This window comes from Ursus arctos, unplaced genomic scaffold (assembly GCF_023065955.2).
Source record: "Ursus arctos isolate Adak ecotype North America unplaced genomic scaffold, UrsArc2.0 scaffold_7, whole genome shotgun sequence".
NCBI lineage: Eukaryota > Metazoa > Chordata > Mammalia > Carnivora > Ursidae > Ursus > Ursus arctos.
This window is the reverse complement of record NW_026623089.1, coordinates 49310048-49336286: the sequence shown is the minus strand read 5'-3', so window position 1 is coordinate 49336286 and position 26239 is coordinate 49310048. Positions and strand designations below refer to the sequence as shown.

At 45.0% G+C, this 26239-nt stretch overlaps 1 protein-coding gene across 4 annotated transcripts in view; it reads left to right on the top strand.

Annotated features, from left to right (window-relative positions):
* Nucleotides 1-26239, top strand: part of LRMDA (leucine rich melanocyte differentiation associated) — a 1028511-nt gene that overhangs the window by 439961 nt on the left and 562311 nt on the right. The window lies entirely within an intron of this gene.

Below are 26239 nucleotides of genomic sequence, written 5' to 3'. Positions count from 1 at the left end.
CAGCCCCTGCCTGTCACGGGGCCCTTTTGTGGGCCTTCTCCCTAGAAATTGAATTCTGTTGGATACATCTTGCTCCCGTGTTAAAGTTCCTCTTAATGTTTAAATTGGTGAGGGTGTTTCCTAAATCTTTCACCAGAGAGTGGAGGTGTTGTTCATTATCAAACCAACATTGCTAGGGCCATGCTCTTAGGAAACCAACGATGACATCTGGGGAACTGAGCACCGGTCAGCGTCTGAGCCCTGGCTCTCCGTGTCGGGAAGCACAGCAGACCATGTTGAATTTCTTTTGCCGGCTAAATTGGTACATTAGGGTAAAAACGATTTCCACATTTGCATAGTTGATTTCATTACTACCACCATTATTGATGCCCAGCTCCTCTGAAAGAAAGGAGCCATAAAAGCAAATAAAATCACTTTGCGATTCCATTATTGGATAAATTACCACATTACTGCCTGCGTTTTAGGGCTAAAGCCATTCCCCACATTTGCATAGTTTATTTCATTATCATTATTAATAACAACAACAATAATGATGATGACTAGGATCCTTGAATGAAAGGAACTAGAAAAATGGCACAGCCTGGAGCAGTGTTTATGGACTAGCCACGGTCACTGAGAGTCCCTCTATCTGCAGCCGAAATACAGCCACTCTGGGTAGTGAACCAGGAGCTTTCCACAGACCTCGCCTTCGACCCATTCAGATCGCGTGGGGCTGGATTTCAGGTCTGAAAAAGTGACTGGCTACACACTGTGACTATTAAAGATTCAGGGTGGGGGTCCCTGCTCGGCCACGTAACTAGTTTTGTCTCTTGGGGAATGGCGTGCTCACAGAGCCTCAGCTTCCTCATCAGTGAAATGGGGATGCAGATGCTTGCTTTGCAGTGTAAGACCGAAGGAAATGGCAAATGCAAGCAGGTTCTGTAGGTCACGAAGCTATCCATAGATTTCAGAGACTAATGTCACTATATTGAGCATTGAAGCGACGGCCGTGGCTGGCAGGCTCTGTAACGAGGAGAGGAGCTGTACTAGTTTGTCTCGTTGGCTGGGAGAATTTTCCAAAGCCTTCCTTAGATTTCTAAGCTATTATCCTCTAAGATAAGAAGAGAGGGGATATTTATTCACAGTTACCAATCTTTGATATTTACAAATAGCTTACTTTGATAACAAACCTTTCTGGGCTGATGGGGTGGCTGCGATATTGCTCGCTCTTACTCAGCAATTTCCGATTATGTCTTTCTTCTCCTTGGCTATGGAGCCAGGAAGTACAAAGTCTTTTTGTCTATTAAATCCGAGGTCCTATAGCAAAAGGAAGGTCCGCTGGTGGCCGTCTATGGTTTGCTGGAGAATTTTCCCTCTGGTTTTGTTTTTATTATTTTATTTTATTTCTGCTGCACCAGGGGCTCCAAAAAAATGAATGTGTCAGTAAAGGATTTGACAGTATGTTACGACAGTCATCAATCCACCAAGCCCTGTAGCCATAAATAAGCTTCATACGCTGCCACACTAAAGAGGACAGTTTTTCTTCTCCAGGACATTGAAAATGTCACAGCGAGGGAATTGTTTGTCCCTGTCTCCACGGCAACGCCACCAGCACTTACCATTAACTTTCACACCAAGATTTTAATCAGCGCTCTTTGCGGCCTGAGACCCAGTCAACATCAGCCCAAATTTTCAAAGCCGTTATTCTAATTATGACGAGAAAGCTATAGATTGATGAGCCGAGTTTTCTGCAAGGACTGGTGGCAGTTAATTCTCGTGACCTGTGTGGCTCAGGGAGTCTCTCTTAGAGATGGAGTCTTGAAAGTTCGATTATTAGTGACAGCTTGTAAGTGAGAGGAGCCTTATCTCTCCAGAGAGTGTTGATAACTTGAGACAAGGTTTAACTAGGAAGTAGTGAGACCGTGGAAGGAGGGGAGCGGGAGGGAAGAGAGGAAGCGGGAAGTGCACACTCTGTCTGCAGCCTGCATCCAGCGTAATGAGAAAATACGGACAGGCACGATTTCACAAGTTGTAAATTCTGGTAGCCTTCAGTTGTAAATTCTGGTAGAGGCTGTTTTACTCAGCTATCTGATAATGTGTGAAAATATTTGTCCCTTTGCTTCATAGGTAGGGGCAAGCACTGTGTTCTAGTAAATGCATTAAACTTCCCACCTCTCTCCTGCCTCTTTTCTGCTGTTTTCTTTGGTCAGGGGACCTCTAGAAACAAAACTGAGAGTTTGTGATTGAAATGAAATAGTAATCAATTTTTCAAAAAGACTCTTCCTTCTCATTTCCCTTACCTGACTCCCACCCCCAGCTTCTTTTGATTCGATCTAACTTCTAGAGCCTTTCGGTTTACAAAGGAAGGGGTGGGTGTTTAGAGTGGCCCTTACAACCAACTCTCTCTCTCTTCATATTTCTATTAGTCTCTCATGTTCTCTGTCCTTATGCATCTGGCTGATGTATGTCCTTACTTTCTTGGCCATGCATAGACATAGACATATCCACGCTGTTGACTACATGCCTCCTCCAAGTCTGCTCCTGGGAAGCGGTGCCTATGTCCTCTCCAGACTTAAGACATTCTGCTGAGCCGTCAGTCCTATCAGGATAGGGGTGCGAGTCTTCCTAAGGGAGCGTGCAGAAAGGCAGCATGGTGAGGTCTGAAGAGTCTCGTCCAAGATGCCCTGAGTCCCCACTCTTGTCCCCACTCCTCGCCTCTGCCTCGCGGCGTGGGGCTCTCCATGACTGTTCTCTCATCTTTCAACTAGTGATGATAATATCTGTCTAGCCTGCTTCACATATCAAATGAGAAATAGGAATTAAATTGCCGATATTTAATATGATCATTGCATTAAAAAAATGTGTGCATGAGCCTCATCGGCTGTTGTCTGCTTTTTCAGTTTGTCTTCTCCATAGCTACAAAATGATGCGATTACACTTTATAGTGTTTTCTTTTTCAAATTATTTTCACATGTTTAAAGGAGTCACAATTGTCTTCATTATCTTTGTTTTGCCCCTGAGCACACTGAGGCACAGAGAGGTGAAGCATCTTGCTTGTGGTCACACAGCCAATTAGAAGCCTAACCAGGTATAGAACTGTCATCTCCTGGTTCCCAGCATGCGGCTCCCTAGACCACACTGCTTACCATATTAATGGGCTGGGATTACCGAGGAAAGCAAACCCAATTAGTTTCTGTTGCAGCCCTTTTACAATCCTGTCTTGTTTCCCTGTGCGTTTATATGTATATTTTAATAGCATTCCCTGCCTTTTATGCTGAGGTTGCTCGAGGTATGTTTATAATGGTGGCGTAATTATAATAATAAAATACAAATCCATCCACAGAGTGAGCTCATTACTGCTGGCCAGGTAAACAAATAGGCTTGGTGTTGACGCTGGAACAAGGTGCTTTATTTCTAAGGTGGTACCGCTTTGAAGCACACGATGGTTTGCTCGTCCAGCACAGGAGGCCCTGTGTTCTGAACATGACCCGAGTCTGTGGGGCAAGGTTGAGCCAGGAACGGACATGCTGGCCAGGTTGCGTTAACGTGTCTCACCCTTTTAATCTCTATTATTGCAGGAGAGAGATGAGAAGCAAAAGGGGAAACCATCCCTGTCGTTCTCTGGCTGTAAGATCTTTCCTTGAATATGCCAGTAGGCCTTTTGGCATTCAAACTCCTGGACATAGTTTGTAACGTATACAAAGGGGGAAATTATTGTTACGAACGGAGCCATAGGAGAGAGAGAGTGTGTATGTTTTTTTAAATGCCTGTCTGTCCTTGTTAATTAGAAGTGCACATATTGGGAAATTAACTATGAAATACTAAAAATGATAAATTATTCCTTATTTGAAAGTATAAATTAAAGGTTTAGTGTATATAAAATTTGTCATGTTTAATTGCAAGTTCAATTAAAATTCAGGGTAATGATGATTTATACAGGTTTCTGTGTAATTTGATATTCATTAGCTTAGCCAGACACATGCTGATATTAGCTCGTTAATTATGTTTCCTTTTGTTGAAGGCAGCCTTGTGAAAGCAATCTGCTCAAAGTTTTCTAAACTCATTCTGCTAAATGAATATTTGGCAGCTGTTCATGTTATTGAGATGGTCACTGTGGCTTCATTTCACTCCTAGGCCGCATCAATCATACCTTCTCTGTGACAAACAAGGGTTTCTCATTACAAACCCATTTAGGAAGGTTAGGGCTGACATTAAAGACTGATTGCACGGTACTCTGCTGTTACTTTGCAGTAACATTGGAGTGGAGCTGCTGCTAATCTCTGCACCTCCCACATGGTCAGACTGCTTTAAGACACATGGAAGGGGGGGATGGGATCCGCACAGTGGCCTGATGTGTCTCTCTGACACCACTGGATCTACTTGAGAATCGGAGCTTGGATCTCAGAAGACGGACCCTCCAGGAAGCCATGGCCCAGGCCCCTACTTAAGCCTCCACAGTGTTGGCAATACCCAGGGAGCAGGTCTGGTTATGGAGATGCAGAGAGGTTAAGGGGTTTGCCCACATTGTTGACTCTGAGCAATGGAGTTGAGCATGACTCTTGAGGCAGTGAAAGTGGAAATGCTGGGATGAGCGATGAGGAGGTTTCCAGAAGCATCTCAACTGCCGTGGCAGAGAGCTGCAGGAATCACCATCTAGCTGGGAAAAGAGTCCCGTGCCCTGTCCCAAAACACTTAGGAGGATTTTAAGTATTTTATGGATTTTTTTCACAGCTGTTATAACATGATCTCACACTCTGCTTGGGATATTGTGGAAAGAGAGGTAGGGATTGTCTTTCCCTTTTGACAGGTGAGGGCAGCTGACGCGCAGGGGAACTTGACTGATTTATCCAAGGTCACCTATACGGATACTGGCAGACTTGGGGCTCTGAGCTTCTCTGCACGTCCCAGTGTTGCAGTGCGGCCTCTCCAAATACACATTCATTTCCTCTTTTGTTTTCTCCCCACCCGTACTCTCCTGTAAGGAGGCACACCAGACACTTTGTAAATGGTGGGAATGTTGACTCTTAAGCTGACCCGGGTTTTAGTTTCTGCCCATTTGTATACCAATAGGTAACAAATCTGGTTTGTCATGGTTAAATGCAATGAACATTCCTTGAGAAATTATAATTTTGTATCTCTGTAGTTATATTTATATCCTTGTTTATTTTTAGGTAGGAAGTGGTTAGGGACTCTTTTTTTTTTCCTTGAAAGCCATCTCTTAACGCATTGGATCTTACGTTCAGGCTAATGTTTTTCTTGATGTCATTGTAGAGCAAATGTCTGGCCAGCTGTCCACCAAAGTTATTCTCTTCTGCAGTGAGGAGTCGTTGCTGGCACTCTTGCTCCCTCCCAGTGGGATCCAGTGGCTGTTCTCACTTTAGGCTCCGTGATGCTTTCTTTCTCCATCTGCCAGGTGGAAGTGAAGGGAAGGACTCTGAGGTATAAGGGTTGGTAGAGTCACAAAGTACAAGGAGCCTGAGTTCCCGAATCACCATGTGGAAGGCCATCTAATGGACACCTGATTGGTCTTTTCATAGCAAGAAATAAACATCTATTCTATTACGTCCCTAAAATTTCATAGTTTATCTATCACAGTAGCTAGCTTATGACTACTGCTTTACTTATTCATTCTGCAAATGTTTGTTGAAAATTTTATTCTGGGCCAAATCTTAGGCTAAGGGTTGAGAACGTAAAGAAAAACAAAACAAAACAAAACAGATATTATTTCCTACCTCAGGGAGCTCAACCATAAAGAAAGGGAGCTAAACAAATAGAAACACTTCGCTCCAGTATAGTAAGTGATGTGAGAGAAGAGAACCCAAAGAGGTTTGTTTTTTTCCGAAATTTTTTTCTGAGATGTCTAGTGAAATAACAGATTTAAACTTTAATGTTAATAGAATCTTTTATTCCGAATGAAATCATATGTGGGAAACTCCAACTCATAAAACAAAAAATGTGAGCAGACTCTGGTAGAGATGGCGGCCATGAACCCACTTGGCCTTTTCTACGGGAGTTGCCCCTCAGAACCCTGGGGGCTGTGTTACGTCATCTAAGAACCCAGAGAGAGTCAAACCCAAAAGTAGACTATTCTTCACTGACTTTTTTTTTTTTCTTATTCTGTAGGTTATGGTACACGGTGGCTCTTTTTATAGAATGCTTGTCTGTAGTCAGTGGAAGTTTTGTTGTTGGCGGACAGATAGTTGATTTCTCAACTCTTTGACATTTACTAGCTGCTTGACCTTGGGCATGTTATTTGACCTCTTTTTGCCTCAGTTTTTTCATACGTAAAACAAGGATAATCCGTGGTGTCTGTCTTACGGGATTGTTATGAGCGTTGACCGAATTAATATACCTAAAGGACTGTCACAAGGCTGTCCCATGGTGAATATTCAACAGTGTTGACTATCCCCAGCCCATGTGTTAAAAACATTATATTTGTGAGCACTTCTAAATTTTGACTGAATAAGCACAAGGATACAAGAACCTTGTTCAACATTTGGGGAATGATAACTTTGTAACAAGACTCTTTCACCTCTGATAGCTAACTTGTGGTTTCCTTTGGTTCTATGCCCCCGTCAAGTTCTGATGATTTTCTGGAATTTAGGAGGGAATGGAATTCTTCTTCATCATGTTTGTTGCTCTTCAGGAGCAACTCCATTTTTTTTTTTTTCTTTCTTTTCAGACCCCAGGCCTTTATGGACCTAAATAGTGTAACTTGGAACTCTTCATTTTTTAATTTCACCACCTATGTTTTATTAATGCATTTTGTCAGTGTGGAAAGCCCTCTGGTGGTCAAAGTAATTCCTATGTGACTCCTAACAGATGAGTGGAATAAAATCAAGTTCGTGTGGAAGAGCTGTGTTCAAATTCTATTTTTCTCTTTTGCTGATTTCCTTTTCTAATTAAAGCAGAAAGCAATTTACTTTGAAACGCTATAGTTCTAAAGTTGTCTTGGGGAAAAAAATAGTAGGACAGTTTGCTTTATCCAGATGAAAATATTTTAGTGACGGTATTCACATTTCAGAGGGTTTTTTTTCTTTTCTTTTCTTTCCTTTTTTTTTTTTTTTTTGCTGTTGCACAGTTTACTCTTGTCACTCCAGGGATGAAAGTTAACATTGGACACCTTAGCATGAGGATTCTTACGACTTCATACAATGTGAAAGCTGCAAGGGGGGGACTTGGAGGTTATCCTCTCCTTTTCTATAAAAAGAAACTGAGGTCCAGAGGGGAGAAGTGATTCGCTCAAGATGTTTTCAGCAGGGAGCAGAGCCATGAGTAGGAGCCAGGTCTCTTGTGTGCTGATTCCATACTGCTTAAGGGATATCATAGTTGGGTCAAGTCAATAAACCCGTGGTCTCCAAACAGGTCCTCATTTGGCCAGCCCTCATGAAGCTCAGCCAGAGGATAGTTCTTCACAGGCAAAGCACAACTCACACACTGCCCCTGGGTTACTCTGTCTCTTGCTAGGAGCAAGGCAATGTGGGATTTTCTTTTCCTAGTATAGTATTGAAACTGGGTTGGTTGTATTGACTAGAATGATCTGGCATGAACAGTCACCCTCAGTATATCCTTGCCATTAAACAACATTTCTTGGAAAGGATGTGCATTAATCTTGACTGTGTGCTGGCCGCTGCAACTCATCATAAAGATGAATGACTGACGGGTGACCTATGTCTGGTGTCCTAGGAGGGCGGAGAACTTGGAGATGCAGAAACATCTGTTCTGCTCTGAAATTGGCAAGACAAGCTGGCTTGTCCCTCTCTTGCCTGATGCTATTGCATGAGCTTACGTTATTTCTCTTTGTTTGAGTCTTTGGCTGTGTCTGGTGAAGGAGGGGCCTCAAGGCCATTTCTCAGTGCACCCAGTGTGACATGGTCTGATCACAAGGAAGCTAGTGGATGGGATGGGGGCCACTGAGCACCTCCAGTATATTCTCCGTTCCAGTTCCTGCTACAGGCAGTACCACCTGGGAGGGCGAGGTGCCAGAAGCTGCACGAAAGCTGGAAATTTATGGAGTCGCCCAGAGTCCTGTAGTGTTTCTGGGTTGTTCCTCTGGATATAGGTGCATTTTCTCAAGAGACTATTTAACTCCTTATGTCTTCATTACTGTCCTCATTGGTAAATCTCACAGGGCAGGTTTGGTTTATAATGTTTGCATGAATTAGATAGCATTTGTGAAATAGAGAACAGCTAATAAGATGGGAATTCAATTTATTTGGCGTGGTCTCATTTGGGAGGTGGGGTGGTGTGTTAAATCATTCACTGTTCGTCAGCTAGCATGCATGATTTGAGTCCTTATCTTGAGGTTAGGCACTGTGGCCCATAGAAAATAAAATGTGGCCCCTGCCTTCCAAGAGCTTAAAGATGGTTTCCTTTCTGTGAGCATTCCCTGAGTGCCTGCAGCATGCCCAGGATCCTACTGGGTGCTCGAGACTGCAGAAGTCCGTGCCCCTTGTCGCAGAAGCTGTGGGTAGCATGTCCTGAGCAGCAGAAGCTGTTCTGTGCATGCTGCCCAGTCACCAGCCAGAAGCTTCCTCCTCTCTTAGCCTTGCAAGCTTTCTCTTGCAAAGGAAAAAAAAGCTGGAGGTTTTTTTTTTTTTTTTTTTTTTTTTTTTTTTTTGCTTGTGGCAGGGTAGACTGGAAATGCCAGAGAATTAATGACCCTTGGGTACAGCCTCCCCTGCACCAGTAGCTGACAGGTGTTGGTGGACAGATGCCCCATCTTCCTTAGTTGGGATAGCTTTGAGGCATGTTCTTTTCTGTCTCCCAGAGTTTCCCCGGCTGCAGTGAGCTCCCATCGCCCGCAGTGGTAATTCACCTGGTAAGGTACTGTGCACCATTACTCACTTCCTTCCCTTCCCTGTCTCACTTCCCCACTCCCTTACTTCTGGGGTCCCTTCCTCCAAAATACTTTGACTTGAATCCTTATCTCAGCATCTGCTTCTGGGGAAACTCAGACTAAGAAGTCGTTCATGGTCTACACTGCCTCTGGTAGAAGTCAGACTCTGAGGAAGGCTGCAGAAGACATGGAAAGTGCTGAGGTAAAGTAGGAGAGGGAGGGGCTTAGTCCAAGTAGAAAGATCTGGGAAGGCTTCTTGGAAGAGGTTACATCTGAATTAGGCTTTAATGGAATGGGTCGGGCTTTTATTAGGAAACTGTGAAAGGGGAAGGTACCCCAGGCTGACAGAACAGCTTCTACAAAGGCCTGGAGGTGGGAAGAATGTGGGGCATGTAGGAAAATGGTGAGTATCTGGTGTGGCTGTGGTTCAGGGTACAATGGGGTAGGTTGGAAGATATAAGGAGAGGCTACTGGGGGTCCAGTTACTGATGGTTGGAATGTGAGGCTAAGACATGCAGCCTATTTTGTGGACACCGGGGAGCCTTCCAGTGATCCTAGCAGTGAGGGCATAATATTTGTCTTGAGGCTCAAAGAGCAGGAATAACAGACATGGGAAGTAGAAACTTGGTGAGTGTGAGGCTATAGTGTGGTCCCTAATCGCTGGAGAATTTCAAACTGAGAAGAGAAAAGTGCTAGCAATCCAGGAAGTATCAGGGAGGAGCTGAGAATTGAGTTGAGTCTATTCACCCACTGAATTAGGAAGGTTGAAACAAGGAATCCCACACAGCATGGATGAAAGGCCCAGGGGCAGGAGTGATGTGGAATCGGCACCCCGTGGTGACTTCCGTGGGCCCCAGGCACATTGGGCATCATGGGCGCCTTCCTGCATAAAGAATATTAAAGATTATTGGTGCATAGAAAAGAATCTATTAGTATTTTCCTTAGCCTAAAGTTACATTTTTTCCTTCTGCTTCTAAAAGAAATTTGAACATTTTTTGTGGTCGCCTGAAGTCTCATGGGCCTTGGGGAGTGTATGTCTTGTGCCTGACAAAGAAGTCAGCCCTGCTTGGTGTGAGGGGAGCACTGTGATTCTACGTACTTCTCTGAGGCTAAGTTCTTTCAATGGTGCCCGTACAGCTGTAGACTTTCAGCATTAGGAGGAGGGAGACTAGACTTCAGCTTTCATGCTGTAGAGACTGAGAGACTTGAGGACACGAACCATTCCAGGTAGACCAGGGATTCAAGTCAAGAAGCCCCAGAGGAATGTAGCAGGTGGAAAAGAGTCCCGGGGCCCAAAGAGTTATATCTGGCTTTTTGTCTGTCGGGGTCTGGCAAGCACTTTTGTCTTGGCTTGTTTTCCCTCCCGAACCCGTCATGACCTTATCCTTCAGAAGACTTACCCCTTCTCCAGCTTGGGCGCCGCCACCCGTCCTGTACATTTGCATTGACTTCTCACTGTAGATGGAGAAATGCCCCGCTGTCTTTCTGTGTCTTTAAAAATGACGACAGAGTAGGGGCGCCTGGGTGGCACAGCGGTAAGCGTCTGCCTTCGGCTCAGGGCGTGATCCCGGCATTCTGGGATCGAGCCCCACATCAGGCTCTTCCGCTATGAGCCTGTTTCTTCCTCTCCCACTCCCCCTGCTTGTGTTCCCTCTCTCACTGGCTGTCTCTCTCTCTGTCGAATAAGTAAATAAAATCTTTAAAAAAAAAAAAATGACGACAGAGAAGAAGAGGTTTGCTGAATGAAGTGATCGCATCTGAAAAAGCCCTGCAAAAAGAAACCACGGTGAAAGGACTGCCCAAGGTTTTGGGGTTTTTTTCTCCTTCTTTTCAAAAATAGTCAAAACACATGCAACCCATACTCGTGAAGGGATCAAAAAGGGAGAGAAAATTGCAGCTGGCCGTTGTTTGCTCCGCTGTTGTTTGGTTGCTCCTTAGCTTCCAGCTGTTGACATGGCGAGTTGAGGATAATGCGCGTTTCCCCTCTCCTGTTAGCGTGCGCTGTTGTACTCCACTTTTAAAAGTCGGCTTGTGCCTTCATGAATCCCATGTGCTGGGAAAACAGAGCTGCAGCTTTTCTCTTTTCACATGATTTGCATCCTAAGAATGCACTTGTGCTGCCATATAAGTGCATAAAATGGTGATTTGGGTGAGCAAGGAGGTATTTTAACACAGGCATGTTTCAGTTCTTTTTCCAAAGTTTGGAAACGCAATTCGGTGAGTTAATGCTCTCTCCAACTATCAGAGCCCCACTGTCTAGTGAGAAAGAAGATTCATTATTTCCCTTTTGTGATTTCAAAGTTGTGATCAGCATGTCTTAGTCAAGATGTCACCTGGAGTGCAGCTCTCATGGTTAGCTAACCTCTCTTGTATCCCTTTTTTCAAAGGATCTTTCTTTGTAAACTGGGTTGGTTTGTAATTGTGTATTTGGCACCTTAATTACAGATAACTTTCTCAGTGGATGAGGAGTCTGCTAATTAATTAGTTTAAGTGTCATTCAGATATATCAGTAGACAGGTGTTATTTTGGAAACATGGGGCAACATCACCTCTTGTGACTGTAGCCCAGTGCAGAGGTCAAAATCTATATGGTGCAACTTAGTGACAAAAGAAAAAAAAATTCCTCAAAATACCCCCTTCTCCACCTCCCATCCCCTACTTATGCACACTGGCCCATTTAAAAAATAAGTTGTCATCTGGCTGGGTTAAGTTAGTATGTCACTCCTGGCTACGAATACCATAGCTTTGTATTATAAAGTCAGAGAAGTTTAAAGCTGACCAGGGACCTTACCGATTCTCTTATTTAACCTTTCTTATTTGACAGTTGATGGGCCTGAGGTTCAGAGAGGCTTAGTGACTTGCCGTGGCTGAGCTCCGTGTGTTAGTGTCCAAGTTTGGTGTCCTTCCTAGACTGAACTTTGCGGCTCTCCCCAGATTTAGGAGGGCCTGAGTGGCTGATACTATAGACATGAGTAGACGTGGTCAACTCAAGGTGTTACCTATCCATCTAGTCCTGCAGGGGGTGAAGATAAGAATACAGTAGCTAGAATACCAGGCCAGTGAGTAGGTGTCATGGAAGTGACCACACTTGCTATGGACTTCACAAGGGAGCCACCCCTTTCTGTTGATGGTGGGTAACAGGAAAGGCTTCTTGGAGGACACAATAGTTGAAGTGGGTCTGGAAGTACAGACAGGGCTTTTATAGACACTGGAATAAGGCCTCCTTGTATCCATTGGTATTAATCATGTCCCTGAGCCCAGAAATCTGCAGGAGAGTTAGAGGGACTTGGTGGTCGTCATAGTCCCGCTTCCTCCTCATCCTGACATTTAGCTCTAGGGGTGCCAGGAATGGGCATGGGGAGCCCCAGGCCTGTGTGTGTGCGTGCGCACTGACCACCACAGCCCTTAAGTTGCCCCTGTGGAATGCTGACCCGGCGAGTACCAAGCCCCGAGGTGGTGAGGCAGTGGGTGTGGGCAGGACATTCAGTGCTAGGCCACAGAGACTGCCCAACGCCTGTGGCTCTTGCTGTCCGTGACACTCTTGGAGCTTTGGGCTGGCAAACTTGAGACAGCAGAGGTGGAGACAGCCCCTGCCTGGGTGGGATTGCTGCTTCCCAGGGCCTCATCCCCAGGAGGTCACCTCTTCTCCAGAGGTACTGCCTCCTGCCCTTCGAAGGGAATCAGAGCTGCCCTCAGGTAGGCCACAGGTGACTTCTGACAACTGCCCCCACCCTTCCAGGGGCTGCCTGGCACACATCCCCTACTCTGCCCTGCTTTTCTGAATCTTTAAAATAAATTTTCATTAATTTTAGCTTACGGCGAAGGGAAGTAACCCGTGGCTTATAAATAATGGCAACAGTTTTATGGAAACACCTAAAAATCACCAGGGGCACATAATAAGGAAGTTCTCCATCTCCAGGTGCGAAAACACATCGCTGATTACTTGTTGAGCAAGACCCTGTCAGCTTTTTTATTACAATACATTATTGGGTAATAGTTTTAAAATTATTTATAGAAAGAAATCGAGCTGTGTGGAGAATTCCATCATTTCATACGTTGTCTGTGAATCTCATTAGCCTTTGCAGCCTAGGGGTTAGGAAGGAAAACAGAGTTGGCTGTATCTTGAAGATGGAGCACTGTATACACTTTTTGTCAGGGGGCTTGTTGACCTTAAGTTAAGCTGCTTCTTTGCGAGTCTTTCTGTGTTACGGCTCTGGTTTCCATGGTATTTACATAAACCTAGCAACAGTTTGCTGTGTAGAAGTGGTGGCAGGGCCTACGGTCTCCTCTGCCAAGGAGCAGGAGCGGGATCGAAGGCTTGCTCTGCAGGCTGCAAATACGGAACAGCACTTGGGGGTAAGTTAGTATGTAGGGATTGGGGGAGAGAGGGGTGTACTGTAGCCTCCCCCTTGTCTCCAGGTGACAGGGCCGCCTCCAGTGTTCTGTGTCTGTGAAGTCTGTCCTGCGGGGCTCCCATCCAGCAGCACGTCAAGCAGCGTGGATGTCAGCAGTCATGGGAGTGCAGACCCCAGTGTAGCCCTGGACGTGTTCTCTGGGTCTTGGCGGAAGCCCAACCCGGGAGTGCTTTGCTCCAGAGAACACACCTCTATGCTGTGCTGGTCTGTGCTGTCCCCTGACTCCACAGCTGGCTGGCCAGCGGGCCCAGGGCTCAGGTCTGAGAAGGACCCACCCCACATGCCCCTTTTCCATGGAGAACTAGCTTCCTGTATCTGGGGATGTTAGTGTGGTCAGACCAAGGCTGTGCCTGGAATCTGAGGAGGAGAATAAATATCAATTAATAGATCATTATCTAATGGGACGTCTCTCGCTAGCCCTGTGCCAGGTACTAAGAAAATGTACAGCTTTGGAGGCAACTCAAGCTGAGGTTGGACATTGGCCTCAGAACATTACATTTAGTCCCTCGTACCTTACAACAAGGAAGGAAACCGAAAGAAAAAATGAAATTAAAAGGATTCATTAAGAGCAAACACAAATAGAAAGGAGGAAAGATTTGACTTTGAACATAGCGACGTTGGGCAAATAAACCTTTCTAAGCCTTAGTTTCTTTGCCTGTAAAGTGGGAATAAAGGTATGTACCTTCTGGGTTTCTGTAAGGATAAAATGAGTTAAGGAAATAGGGCATTTAGAGCTGTGTGTAGCTTCTGAGTGCTGTTGAGTAAATATTAAGGCTCACAAGGGTCTAGTAAGTGGAAGCGCTGGGATTTGAACCCAGGCAGTCTGGTTATGGAACTGTTGCCTTAACTATCACACTGTGATGCCTCCTAAAGCAGCCTTGTGGAGCAGATGTCTTGAGCTGGGCCATGAACAGGGGGAGGCACCATACCAGGCGGAGAAGAGAGGCTTGGATCTTGGGGGGATAGCTGTGTAGTGTAGGTGAGTAGGAGTGTGGGGGCCTTCCTGGGGACCTGCCCCATTCTTGCTTTTATTCACTTATTCAGTTTACAGACATTGATCAGACACCCGTTCTACATCAACGCAGGTGCTGTGCACGAAAGGGACAGTCACTGGTAAGACAGTCCCTCCCTCAAATAGTTGGGAGGTAGGAGAGGACAGTGAAGACCATGACATATTTGATATGGAGCACGTATCCTGCAGAGGGAAGAGAGAAAATAACTTTCTGAGTGTCAGGCATGGTTCGACATGCTCCACGTATCTTAACTCATTTAATCCTCATGATGACCCTAGGAGCTGGTACCCTTATTATGTCCAGTTTAGAGAGGAGGGACTGAGGTCCAGAGGGAGATTTAGTAACTTGACTGAGGCCATAGAGCTAAGAAGGGACAGAGCTAGAATCCCAACCTGGGCAACATGGCCTGGATCCCTGCTCCTAACCCTTCCCAGCACAGCCTTGTATGGGGCCTGTTGTCAACAGTCCTAAAGCCAGAATGAAAGTTTGACTCGTTCATGGCACTCTTTGGAAAACCTTTCAGCAGTGTAGGTGATTTCATCTGTTGGTACTGCAGGGCTTAGCCCACTTACCATTCCGAGATGCATAAACACTTCGGTATGAGGGAGTGATGGTAGGTTTTTAGACCCATGGAATCTCAAGCAGTCTTTGGAGCTCATCTCACAAAAACCCAAGGGTATACTCACCGAAAGCAGCTTTTTGGAATCCTTAGCATGTTCTATAAAAACTGTTGCTACGGTTATAAGACTGCAGCTTTTGTGGAGGTACCTGTCTGATGGGCTACGTTCCTCTCTCCTTGGAATTTGTAGCCTGGAGAAGATGCAGAGGCGGTCCTCTGGGTCTGGAGGAATGCTCCAATTTGCTGTGGTCCTTGTCATGCTTCCCTGCCATGTCCAAGCAGACAGGATGTTAGAAACTTGATTTTCAAAGATGCAGTGTCCCTGAATTATTAATAATTATCTCCCCCTTCTTCCCACTCTGTCTGCTACTCTCCCTCTCTCTTTGTGAATGTCAACATCATCTTGACCAAATCCCTTGAGTTGACCTACATCTGATTTGTTAGTTTTCTTCTTGAATCTGAACACTCAGCCTGATCCTTGTCATGGGTGGCATTTGGGGCATTTGGCTGCTCCTGCTCAGGCTTTCCCACATTCCTAGCCCCTGGGCCTCGTGAGTCTAAGAGTTTGACTGACAACACATCAATGCTATAATCTCTCCTATCCACATTTCTCCATGCATTTTACAGGTGAATGGAGAGGAAGATTCCTAAGGATAGTCCTGTAGCTGGTTATGACAGAGCTGAGTCCGGGAGCTGTATTTTCTTCTCCTTAGTATCACATCCTAGATCCTCCTCTTTTGGGAGCTAAGATCTTCTATCACATTCTCAAAAATGTTGAAAGAATAGGAAAATGAAGCACAGCTCAGATGGGGTCTCACAGTAGCAGTCCCAGGAGGTGCTCATGACTTGCTGGGTCCCCAGGAAGTGCCTCTCCCCTGTGGTGCGTGCAGCTTCGTGTACTCTTGGCCAGAGGCCTCCCCCTGCACAGCGGGTGTGAGGGTGGGTGGCTGGGCCATCTCGTTTCACTAGAGTGAGTTCCAAGAGAGAGGGGAACGGGATTTGTGTGTGGTCTGTCTGATGCTTCTCACGTCCAATAACTTTAAAACCAATCAAATTAATAATGTAGGGAGAAGCAAATGGAGTCACTCCTTAGATATTTAAACAGGGATATTGCTGCCTCTGACATGTAAATCTTTAATAAGATATGAGATTTGGCAAGACAAAAAAAAAAAAAAAACAATAAATAAACAAAAATGCCAAGTGGCTGGAGGCTGGTTCTTTTGCAGTATTTTAGGTTCAATCATTACTGCCTGACATTGGCTTCCTCAGACAGATGTATTTATCGAGGTCCTACTTCATACTGGATGGTGCATGTTCAAGCCTGGGTCATAAAGTAGTGCAATATACGGTCTTTACTCCCAAAGGATGTCCACTCGGGTGGGAGGAAGATGAACACAAATACAGACCTGGATGTGCTGAACGTCAGCTGGGTTCTGTATGGACTGTCTGCTCCGGCCATTCAGGGGACGCATGGATGATGCATAGGCTTGATTCCCCTTCCAGCAAGGAACCTTATGCCACGGACTATTTTCACCCGGACGTAGGGTGTGGGGCCGAATCTCTGTTCCTGTAGGAGTCAATCTGGAGAATTTTCAGAGGAATCATTAAAGACCCCTCCTCAAAGTAGGGAAGAACTGTTTATGGGGGTGGGTGTGGAGGGGGTGTGGGTGTATGGGTGTGCGCACACCCGGGTACAGATGCTTCTGTCTTTTAGGTCCCACAGGGACTTCCTGCAGTAAGACTGAGCCTCCTCCAAAGTTACTTTTAAACCAGACCAGCACGTTTTATTTTCAAGATCTAAAATTTCGAGAGGAAGTTTTCCTACAACTCTGTTTAAATATCCCCTTCCTCCCTCTTATCCTGCCTGATGAGGCATTTAATATTTGATAAGCTTCCTATTCCATTGCTCCACCCCCAGTTTCTGTCATGCAGACTTATTAATGTGCCTCAGAAGTAAACTCCTTCATCCTCCAATTGTTCTGCCCACCCCCCACCTTTCTCCCCATTGACCTCCCTTTTACATTTTATCTCTTTTCTTGTTCCTCTGCTGTGGTGAGTGAGAAGAACCAAATGTGAAACTCAAACAGGTCTTTATTCAGAGTTGGTATCTGTGGTCTGTGCACCCAGGAGGCCAGACTTCCCAACACTGTGGGGGCGTGGGGGGGATCATGGTACCCACCTTCATTCCTTCCACATTCCATTAAGCAAACTACTTTGTAAGGGCAAATTCCTCCCTTCCAGGCAGATCTCTTTACTCCGCTGAAAGAAGCTGCTCCTGGTCTGAAGCTTTAAATGGTCACCACCTTAATGGTCTTTCTCCTTTTTCTCAGATCTGACAACATGGGACATGGCTTGGTTTGCCTTCCTTGATAAGTCAGAATGGTTGAGATGACCTTGCTTGGTGGACAGTGGGCATAAATGCGTCAACGAGGTGTTGAAGCCAGAGAAAGGTGTGGAACTGTTCTTGTTGGAAGCCCTGTTGCCTGTTGGCTTGGTTCTTAGAGGCCCATTTGGAAGTTGCCTTCTGCCATCTTTTTATTTGTGTGGTTAACCATAGACTCCTTGCCCAGATTCCCATCCCTGCTTTACGTTTACTCTTCCATGCAGGGTCCTGACATTTTGGCTGTCTTTTCAACCTATGTATTTTGTGCCATCTGTATTTTTAACCTGTGGGTGCAAGTCATTGATTGTATGATTCTTCTCCCAGAACTCAGATGAGGCCTCAGAAAATCTTTTTCAACAGTGCCCTGAAAGTAGCCACCAAATACTAGATGTGTTGTGAGAATTAAAACCTGTTTGCTCTCATTGCATCGAGCCCAAACACTTCTTGATAGGCCTTTTCTTCCCTATTCTTAACATTTTATTTTCTGTGTTCTGTTCTTCATCTATTATTGGTGGTGGTGATGAGGAGGATAGCTGTGTTTATTGAACTCTTACAGTGTGCCAGAATATACAGGGTACTGTATACAGATTCTTTCAACCCATATAATAACTGTGAAGAATACTTACAGATAGGAAAATGAGGGTCCAGAGAGGTTAGGTGACTTTCCTAAGGTCACACAGTAAGTCGTTGTCTGAGCTGGAGCTAAAACATGCTCTGTGCTTTTCTCCCTGCCTCACTGCCAACTTCCTTAGCACCTCATTACATCCTCCATAGTCACTGAATTTTATTCTTTATCATCATGGCTTACCTAAATACTGACTGTATTGGAAAAATTAAAATTATGGTCTCCTTAATAAAATAACTTTGAAGGGGTGTAGATGTCTGCACTGGGAATACTTTTTGTGTGTGAAACAAAAATTCAACTTGCTGTAGTCAATGAAGTCAATGGTTCAGTTAATAATGCCCCTAATGGCATAATTCTGCTCAGTGCCAGTGATGGATACCTTTAAAATCAGAGACATGCAGAAATCAGTGCTGTCATAAATACAGCTGGGATGGGAACTCCATGGGAGGGGAAAACCCCTAGAAAGCGCTTGACATATTGGTTCCAGTCTCATAAATCTCGGTCTCCAGCCTTTCCTGTAAATCCCCATCCGTCCCAGCAGCACCCGAAGCATTTTCCCCTGTGCGGCGTGTTTGCATTTCCCTTTGGGTTTTCTCTGCTCGGAGACGGGCTTGTAGATGAACGCGGTCACCCCATGTGCTGCTGGAGCATGAGAGAGCTTTCTTCTTTGTGCTGCTTCCACATGGGAGGAAAAGATTTTTAAAGACTCTTTCTTAGGATGTCTTGAGACCCCTGCAAGTGCCATGCCCTTCAAAGGAGTGACCTTCTCTTTTACAAATTCTCCTTCTTTGCACTTCTCCCCACCCCACTTGTATTGGAATAAGTCTCCAGGGACGCACTGTGGCCTAGGACCAAGATGTAGGCCAAGTGGAAACACACCAAAGTGATTTAATAGAAAAGGTAATTCCTATTCAAACGGGATGGTCCCTTATTCATTTCCTCGGATTATCATCAAATTTATGTCACCAGCAAAGGAGCTTTATTGAGTTTCACAGAGATATTCCTTTTGCTCTCATTGTCGTTAGTTGGCACGCTGACATTTTCATATGTGTCTCAGCTAATGCCTCAAAATTACTCCATCTACAAATGTAACAATTGAACAGATAATTTTAATAAGATTCAGCTTGACTTCAGACTGCACTCCTTCCTTTCTTTATAGAATGCAAATTGTAACCTGTTTTTAAAGCCGTGCAATGCAGTGAACTTTAATGGGATTTGACAACATCATATTAAGCACAACAACTACGCATAATGTACCGAAAAATTGGACGTGAAATTGGAAACATAGCTGAGAACAAAGTAAATTTACATGGTTTGGTAGTTTGAATGTCTGATATCATATTCTCTCATGCAAGCCCCATAAAAAAGCAAAGGATTTAACAATGGATATCAGCAGAAAGTGCTTTTAAAGTTAAAACTGATGGATGGCTTGTCAAAAAAAATAATTGCATTGGTTGGAAAGTCGGGATGCGTGCTGAGGGGGAGAGAACAGGATATACAGAGAGGATGATGGGAAGTGACAGTGGTCTGTCAGGAAGGACTGGCTGCCCAGAGGAGTGTGAAGTCAGAGCTATAAGGTGGCAGAGTAGAACAGGCTGTCAGAGCGGGAAAGTGGCTTTAATACCCTGAAAAGCAAAGGAATCCGCCTGTCAGCTTTGCTCAGCCGTGCTGAAAGAGGAAGAGAACATGGCATAAAGTTAGAGACATTAAACAGGGTGGGGGGTGCGGGGGCCGGCGCGGGGAGCACAGGCAGGCAGCGCGAAGGGGATGGGGAGGTGTCTCCTGCCGGTTTCTGAATATTTTCTTTTCTATGATGGTTTTTTTACCCTCTCTCAAGGGCCACTGAATTAAATTGGAGGGGCTGGGGGTTCCATGCTGCTTTTGAAGAGAAGGGTGATTTAGGTGAAGGCACAGGCACGTCCAAAGGGCTGCCTGCCACCCTGGCCGAGTGGGTGGCTTTCTTACAAGTACACCTAGGGATGCCTCGGCAGATTTCTGGCTTTTCAGATCTACAGCCTCAGCTGCTGACCTTTTCTTCCCTCCAGGTTATGCTGTCCATTTTCCTGGGGATGACACTGATATCAAGTCACTCTGGGACTAGCTTATCTTGTGCCAAAGTGCTTTGAGGACTTAACACTTTAGCTGTACAACAGGATCATGATTAAAATGCAATAATCTGATGATTTTTCCATAAATATTTTTTTGCTCTATCAGCATTAGGTTTTGAATAATTTATTATTCTTCCTTAATATACTCCTGGCGATGAGGTTAATTTGGTCATCTTGCAGGGGCCTGGCTGGTAATGAACATTTTTATATCAGGCCTTGGAGTACTTCCTCCATACACACATCATGTCTTTACGATTTAATTGCCCCAGTTGCTTGAGAGTGTTAGAGTCTAGGAGGGGTTGGAATATAGTAGTTTCTCTTATTAAAAATATTTTGTGTACCTGAGAACACATCTTAAAAATGTGTTCCGAGAGCCATCCAAATTCGTGAACTGCGTATAGCCCCAATACGAGTATAGATTTGCTATAGCAGTTTGGGGGGGGGGGGGATTGCTTCTTCCCAAAGAAATGACTGTGCCAGTTGTGGAGGAGGAAGATGGGAGTGGCAGCAAGCAACACACACTTATGTAAGCACTTCTTTTGTGCCAGGCAGTAATCTGAATGTTTATATATATATTAACCCATTTAACTCCAATAACAACCTTATGAGGTAGGTTCTGTTAATATTGCTATTTTGCAGATAAGGAACCAGAGAGGTTAAGTAACTTGAACAAGGTCACACAGCTAGGAAGGGCTGGAATTAGGATTCAGATTCAGCAGTGGGGCAGCAGAGACTATGCTTTCAGTCGGTGTGCTATGTTTGCGTGAGTATGTGGGAACGCACTTAGATGCCAGATTGCTTCCTGTTTTATTTCTGTTTTTCTTGGGTGTCTGGTGCACTGTGAAAAGGATGTTACTGGAACCAGGCAACAACAGTAGGCAGAGCAGGCTGAGCTGACTAGAAAGAAGGTCTCTTCTCAGTGTTAGCACTAGCATGACAAGGGGTAGGCAGGAGAGACTAAAGACCAGAGGATAGGAGGAAGAGCTGTCCTGGTCACAAAGGCAAGCCAGCTTCCAAGCCAGAATGAAAACACTCATCTGAAATATTTATGCTTATGCTCTGAAGATAATGCATACTTACACATCATGTTCAGTTCTAGGCTGTAGTGACCCGTTTCTAGGAGATGGGTACCTCTGCTCTTGGTCTTCCCAGTGCCTGGCTGGAGGGGGAGAACCGTAGCCTGCCCATTTTATCTTGAATTCATCCAGTATAGTCGGACATTGCTCATTAAACAGATTAATCACTGGGGTCTCCCCCTGGGTGTTTGCGGGCATAAGGGAGCATCTGTGGTCACACCCACGTCTCCGGTGCTGCCGGAGCATCTTGGCGGGGGGGGGGGGGGGCGGGCGGCGTGCTATGCCACTACACTTCATTGCCTGGTCATGTTGCCATCATCCTGCTTTCCCCGGCCAGTAACTTTGCTCTAAACAAGCAGAGCGGCTTTCTATTCAGTGGACTGTTTTCCTGACCCAGCAGGAGATTTTCTTGTTTTTCTCCTGGGAATCTCTGGCCTTTTTCTCTCCTGATACTAAGACATGACCCTTCCAGAGTTCTGTGTAGGAAAACACATGCCTGTCATTGTCTTTCTGCACCTTGTGGGATCCATCATGGCCTGGGGTGTCTTTAAGAAGCCTCCCCCAGAGCTCTGTGCTGCCCTGTGACTGCAGCAAATCTTAGAGCTAGATGGCAACGCTGCTAGTCTCAAGTTGGATGTTCAGGGACATAATTGGGATTTTGACCTTTGAATCAAAGAATTTCAGGGTTAGAGTGGATGGACCCTACTCAGGGTCCCCTTTTCAGGGTCCCCTCTCAGGGGTCTCCAGTGATAGGGAACTGACTAGAACCAGGGGCAGTGCAAGCCAGCTTGAGACACATAGAAAGTTTGTTCTGAAGATGAGCCAAATGTGTTCACCCTGGAACTTACGTCCATTGGTCCTTGTTCTGACTCCTGGGACTACACGCATCCCAGGTATGAACTGCGTAAGTCATATAAGCCACTGTAAAACCATGTACATCTTCAGCCTGCACACCTGTCTGTCTTCTTCCTCTGTTGCTAGTCCCTTTGTATTTGTTGGAGACACTCATAGCTAGACACTCAGTCAAAACTCTTGCCCCTAAGAGCTTTTTCTAGCTGCTCCTTTTTCTAAGCTTATGCTCGGCAATTTTTATGGCTCACCTACTCTTGCACCAGGACTCGGATCCTTTCATTAACGTGGGACCTGAGCTCAGAATTTAAATATTAAGGGGAGGACCTCCTGACTTGAGGTAAGGGGAACAAGACAACAGTCCGCACAGTGACACTGCAAGCTGGCGCTGCTGTTTCTGTTTTACAAACGGGGAAGATGAAGCTCAGGAAGGTTCAGTTGCTTGCCTGAGGACGCACAGCTAGTGAACAATGGGGTAGATTTGGATTCAGGTCTTCTGACTCCAAAGCCTTGGCTATTTACAAGGCAGGGCTAGGGTACTGGCTCTGGGTGCAGGGTCCAGAGCCCAGCAGGCATGGGTTCAGATCCTGGCTCTACCATATACCGGTGGGTGACCTTGGACGAGCTGCTTAACCTCTCTGTTGCCTCGGTGTCCTCATCTGTGGAATGGTGATAATAATAGTACCTCCCTCATGGAGTAATTGTGAAAATGAAATGACATAATGCGTATAAAGCACCTGGCATAGCACCTGGGTATGATAACCGCTCAGTAAATGTTAGTTTAATATCCTCCTCCTCATCACCATTATCACTTTTTAAACTATGACAGGAAGTGCCAGAGCTCTGCACCCTTGGCTGCAGACGTGCTGCGGCCTCCTGGTTCTCACTGGGGGCGGGTGCCAACAGCCCTTCGTGCTGATGCTTTACTATTGAGGCTGGGCAGGGTCTGGGGAGGGTGGCAGTGGCTATTTTTTTTTTTTTTTTTACACTTCGAGAAGATTGCTGCAGTTATCTGGAAATCTATTGCTCGGGCAAAAGCAGGATTGCGTGATACAATTTAAAAGGCCGGCAGCTGCATTTCATCCTTTTCACAAGAAAATAACCCCTTACTCCAGTGAAGCTAAAAATAAAAATGGCAGTACATTTGGCAACCACGCTCCTTCCTTTATTACCTCAGCAGTATCTGAATAAAATGTCTTATTAAGCAAGATATAAGGGCAATGAAAAGGAGAGTAAGTCAAATTAGTTGACATGGAAAGCTTGGTGCATCATATACAGCAGGGTAGTTACTGTTTAGTAAAATGGATTTAATGCTTAATATAAGTGCTGATATTTAGATGGCTATATTTTGGCAACTCGGGGGAAAGAGTGGGGGCTTTCGGGCCAGTAGATCTAGAGGTAGGTCCTGCCCTTCCACAAACTACTCATGTGGCATGGGGGTGATTGGCTTTATTACCCTGGCTCCCATTTCCTCCATATGCTAAATGAAGGGGATTTCCTGGAGTCCAATGGCTCTTTGGCAGGATCTCAGGGTCACCTGGGGAGGGGGCCAATAAACAGGGCTCTGGAGACCCACCCACAGCGCTGCCTGTACCTGCCTTCCGTACGGGGGTCGTTGGGTGAGATTTTCTTTGAAGAAAGTATTGCACTGCTAAAGAAGAGGTGTCAGAACCACCAGACTGGATTATTTCCAAGAAGCCGTGCCGTTCTCATTTTGGAAAGTTCAGTGATGCCCACGGAGTTGAGTGGGCTTTGGAAGCCATCTAGGCCCTGTTTCAGCTCCAGCGCTGTCTGTGATCAGAAGAATCTGCGTGCCTAGGGGGTAGGGTGGTGCCCTAGAACACAGCCAAGGCAAGTGTGGTCAGGGAAGAGAAATGGTGACAAAGCCTTTCATGAATGTGGATGGGTGCAGGTGTGTGTGTGGGGGGGGTAGGTGTGGATGTGAGTGCATAGCTGAGCATTTCAAGGTGTGATGTATTTGTGCGAATGAATAAGTTTGTGCATGAGTTGGTAGAGCCCATGTGGGCATCTGCATCTCACATGTTTTTGGAGAGAAGATGTAAGCACAGCCATACCTGTGACGCCTGTCCTTGGCTGCTGCTTGTCTCGTTCATGCTGACCAAGGCCATGGTGGGTTAGTGTTTATCTTTTTGTCTGAAGCGAGGAAACTGAGTCTTGAAGAAGCTGAGTAATTCCCCCGAGGTAATGCAACTGAGAATTTGCAGGGTAGAGGGATTCTGGAAGGTCTTTGTTTACCCTATGGCTGGGATCTGCCTCCAGCTGATAGGTGGGCCCTTTTTCCTGCATTGACCTGTTGGCTTTTCTATCTGAGAGTGGGTTACCAGCTTAGCAGCCTTCCTCAGTTCAAAGAAGTAAAGATGCTTCCTTCTTTCCGATTGAGATTTTGAAGCCAAGGGCAGAGGAAATGAAGCCTAACATCAGAGCGCCCCTCTCCTCCACAGCCATCCAATTTCTGGGTGAGGAGGAATGTCTCTAAAATGCCAGAGACAACTGTAGGTTCATCTTTTAGTGTTCTTTGTTTTGTTTGAGTGCCTGTTTTATTACTTTTAGGGATCTTGTAGTTGAGATTTATAACGTCACAGGATGACTAGGGTTTATCCCAACCACTTTTTTTTTTTTTTCCAAAAAATACTAACGTATCGTTGTCAGGGTTTAGTACAGGCCTTACTTCTTTGAGGCCTCCCTTCCCAAACCTCTGTTGTGGCGGAGTTGGGAGCTTATTTAAAAATAAGGCCAAGAGCAGCAAGTACTCTGCAAAACCGTCCTTAGGTATTACTGAAGAGTATCTGAGTACGATCTCCACCCGGAGACCCTAGCAAATCTCGTTATCTTTTATTTATACCTTGAAGCACATTGAAGACTTTGTCAGTCATTCTACTTCCTTGGATTCATATGCAGAGAAGCTTTTATTCTGAAGAAAATATCATGAGAGCCCTGTGTAGATTTATGCTTTGCTTCTGATGGTTCATGAAGCCCAAACATATCTAACAGTTTTTTTCACCTGTTTTGCTTAAGACTAAGATCTTTTACAAACATCTCTCACTAGAACCATCAATCATGGTTTCGAAATTGAAATTTTACCGAATAAAATGAGAATGGATGAAGGGCAAGCTTTTTTGCAGTGTGAAGCTGAGGCCTTTCATAGAAGTTCACACTTTTTGGGATTTGTTGGTGCCTTATTTGGAGGTGAGGGGAAACTGGAACATTTGCACACCACTGGTGGGAGTATAGGCTGATGCAGCCATTTGGAGAAATCTGGAAGTATCGACCAAATCAAATATATGTACTCTATGACCTAATGGTCCTGCTCTTGGATTTGTAACTCATGAAAGTTCTACAGTAAGTGGACAAGGGATGGTGGTGATGACGATGTTATTTTTGTTGGTTTCAGTGATCATGAATGTTAGACTGAGGTAATTTAGGTTATAGTTTATTGATAATTGGCCAAGACCTGTCTTAGGTATATTCATAGTAAGCCATTTGTCAAAGTTGCAGAGACTGCTTTCATTTCAGTTCGTAGTCATTATCCCTGGTATGTATTCTTTCAGAATGCAACGTTCATTTAGTTCATGTTGCTGGAGTTTGTATTGTGAGTGTAAATTGTGATTTCTTAAAAGGGAAGTAATCTTGGGCAATAGAAAAATAGAATCCTAAATTCAAGACTGGAGGTTATTTAATCCAACTGATAAGCCTAGAAAAATACCATTTATAGTCTTCTCTATAGGTGGTCCACTTGGATTCTCCTAGTACTGAGGAATTTGCCACTTCCAGAGTTGGAGCATGTCCCAAGAATAAACAATTAGGTTCCAAGGTTTTGGCATCATTAGACCAAGTAACAGGATTTTGTCAGCTGATTTCCTTAGGCATTTTCTAGGGAACAGACAAGGGTAGGATGATGTAATTCTATTTCTTCTAGTTCCAGTCACTGCATTGATTGGCTTGACAGCCAAAACTGTTTTACTCTAAGTTACAATCAAATTTAAGAACCTGAGTGCCTCTCCAAGGTGGAATCAGCTGCATCTACCCAAGAAGATAAGATTTTTCTGGATGGGTCATGGGCATTGTGAATAAGGAGAGCAGAGCTCACTTCTAGTGTCCCAAGGTCAGTCCTCTCACAGAGTTTCTTGGAGAAGGAAAAGACATCTTGGTCACTGCCAGATTTGACATTGCCCAGACTTAACTATCTCTGTGTCTACATTGTTACCATTAATCGAGTGGCATTTTGTATTAAGAACCTTCAGTTTAGAATTTCTGTCTATAGGCTAAGGGAGACCCAGATTTCTGGGATATCAGCTGGGGTACCACCTAAAATG